The 2919-nt window shown below is 38.7% G+C and overlaps 1 pseudogene; it reads left to right on the top strand.

Moving 5' to 3' along the window:
- The first annotated feature begins 258 nt into the window (after positions 1-258).
- On the top strand, positions 259-1452 carry LOC144369538 (mitochondrial fission regulator 1 pseudogene; annotated as a pseudogene).
- The last annotated feature ends 1467 nt before the right edge of the window (positions 1453-2919 follow it).

Genomic DNA, 2919 nt, shown 5'->3' with positions numbered 1-2919 from the left:
ATTTCTCATAATTTGTTGACTCACTGAAAGTGGCTTCATGATTTTTTTATAATTCAAAATACTTGTTTATATATTCTATCAATGATTCTTCAATTACAAGAAAAATAATTTGAATCTGAAAACCTGAGTAGCTGGAGAATATGCTGGCTGCTGAGGAATAGGGGTCGGGGAGGCAGTCAGCGTGCTCTAACGGACCATATGCTGCTATGTATGCCTGAAGTACCTGAAATGCAAATTTAGGATGACTTTGCCCTCTGAATGCTTGTCTGGATTACGCATCTGATGAGAATGGTTTTCAACAAGTTGGAGTAAGCATGCAATCAGTGCTTTGGTCTGAAAAACCATATGAGTTCATCTGGAAGTATCATAAGGAAAATTGTTACTAACTTATCTCTAATTCAGTGTCTTGGAGTTCAATTTCAACTTAAAGCCGTGCAACAGAATGGAGTCTCAACCATCCAAAAAAGGAGGCAATGTTGTCTTTTGCTGATATTGCATGGGTAGCCACAGAAGAAGGAGAGTAGAGTACTCAGTAAGACTAAGGACAGAGGTAAAATCAAAGCCACCCCTTCAAAATGACCTTCCTTTCTTTGAGAAGCCCCCAAGTAGGCATATTTCCTTACCAAACTTGTGTCCAGAAGAGCCTCCACCAAAGACTGCAACCCTAACCAATGAGGAAGCCCTGCAGAGAAGATCCATGCACTTGACAATGAACTTGCTATATTCAGACCTCGGATTAGCAAAAAGTGACCCTGCAAGAGCAACAGAATCTCACTGCAGTAGGTGACTTGGATTCTACCACATCTATTATCACAGCCCCAGCACCACCACCACCTCCCATCCACCACTCTACTAGAGCTCCAGCAAAGTAAATCTGATATTGATCTGATTAAAGAGTGAAGAGAGCAAAAAGCCAATGCTGGAAAGATTTTGGCTAAGAATAATCCCAAGAAATCAGATGTGCCAAATATGCTAGAGATCCTTAAAAAGATGGATAGTGTAAAACTTCAGTCAGTCAAGAGTCAGAGGAAGATGTATAGCCCAAGCCAGTGGGTGCTACTGGCCCTGCTGCCCACATAGAAGAAGCTCTGAAAAAGAAGTGTGCTTATGGATATTGAAGCAAGGTGAATTTGAAAATGGAGCTACAAGGTCTGAATCAGAGGCCACCTCAGAGACAGCAGTGTTGGGACCACACATGTTGAAGGCTAAAGGAAAAGTAAAGGTTTTAGTTGAAATGTTTCAAACTCCTACTAGACAATGAACTGAGAAAGACTCCTGTTTCAACTGGTGGGTGAGGGCTGAATTTGGCTAGTAGACATCAACACTCTTTAGTAAATACCTGACTTTAGTATTCCATGGTCTCCCTTTTAACCTTGGGATTAAGCAATAATAGAAGCACCATAACTTTGTTTTTGCTTTTATGAGATGGTCAGTTCTGGATCTTTCCATAACCTACTGAATTCTCACATGTTTTTCACATCTAGCCAAGATGTGGAGGTTTCCAATCTCAAAAACATTTATAAGATTTCAAAACATAGAAAGGACATTTTTTAATTTTACTATGCCTTTTTAAATTTCTTAACACTAATTTATCTGTATAAATGTTTTCTATACAGATATTTGGATCTAAAACAGTTTAAAAATTGTTACTGAAAGACAAAAAAGAAAGAAAAATAATTTAATAATAATAATTTGTTTTCCTCATTAATAACTTATTTACTTATACATTATTTAATAATAATAATATTTTGTCTTCCTCACGAATAAGTTGTTTATCTGAAGTTTCATATGATGATGGAATTTTTTCTATCACTATAACTACATTGTGTAGGTTTAATTTCTATTTGTAAGGCTGTGGATATTTGTATTGCAGTGTTGCAGTAGTTTTTAGAACTAGAGACTCTGAACTCTTTCACCAATTCTAGTAACTCTCTGACATGCTTTATTGCCACATGCATGAGTTCGCTTTTACTTTGTAATAATTTACCGACGTAGTCTATTGCCTGAGCACCAGAGAATAATTGAGCAGGAGCTGCAGGACTTACTCTCCTGGGAAACTGACAGTCTTCTCATGTTTTCAAACAGTTTGGGTCCCTTTTCTTCCCTGGATTCAGCTGCTGCTTGTGTTGTTGTTGTTTCTGTCCCCATTGCCAGTCTGGTCTCCAGTTCCTCCCCAGTCACCTGCTCAGCCCACTGGCTCCCTGGACTGCCCAGAGGCCCATGTGTTCATGCCTGGTGACAAGGCCAATTGGTCTGCACACTGTATATACCCAGGACCCTGAGCAATGTCACTGGGATCACAAACATTTGCCTGTGTATCCTCTCTGCTCATTTCATGCTCAAAATAATATTGCATGAACAGGTCTATGAAGTACCAAATCTTCTGAGAATGGGGACCACGTGCAACTGCACATCATAGGTCCATGAAGCCAGTCCTGCTTGCTGGAGAGGCCAAGAGCAAATCTTTCCACACCTACTGCCACTTCATCCTTGTCCCCAATTTTTTACTAACATATTACACTTGTTAGTGAAAATAGTTCTGGGATGCTTTCCTAAGAATGATGAATGATTATGTTTCCAAAACGTCCAATGTATTGGGTGCAGTGGCACATGCCTGTAATCCTACCTACTCCAGAGGCTGAGGCAGGAGGATTGCAAGTTCAAGATCATCCTGGGCAATTTAATAAAACTCTGCCTCAATACATATATACACATACAATACACACACACACACACACACACACACATTAATGTGTTCAATCTCCAGTGCTGCCATCCCCATCTCAGAAGAAAAAAAAAAAAAAATATATATATATATATATATATATATATATATATATATATAGAATACCTTGTATACTAAGGCTCAAAACTTTCAACTCTGGTTACATGAAAAATCAGTCATGTTTTTATTACACT

The sequence above is a fragment of the Ictidomys tridecemlineatus genome, chromosome 12 (genome assembly GCF_052094955.1).
Source record: "Ictidomys tridecemlineatus isolate mIctTri1 chromosome 12, mIctTri1.hap1, whole genome shotgun sequence".
Classification (NCBI taxonomy): domain Eukaryota; kingdom Metazoa; phylum Chordata; class Mammalia; order Rodentia; family Sciuridae; genus Ictidomys; species Ictidomys tridecemlineatus.
The sequence above is the reverse complement of the archived record's forward strand: the minus strand, read 5'-3'. Positions and strand labels throughout refer to the sequence as shown.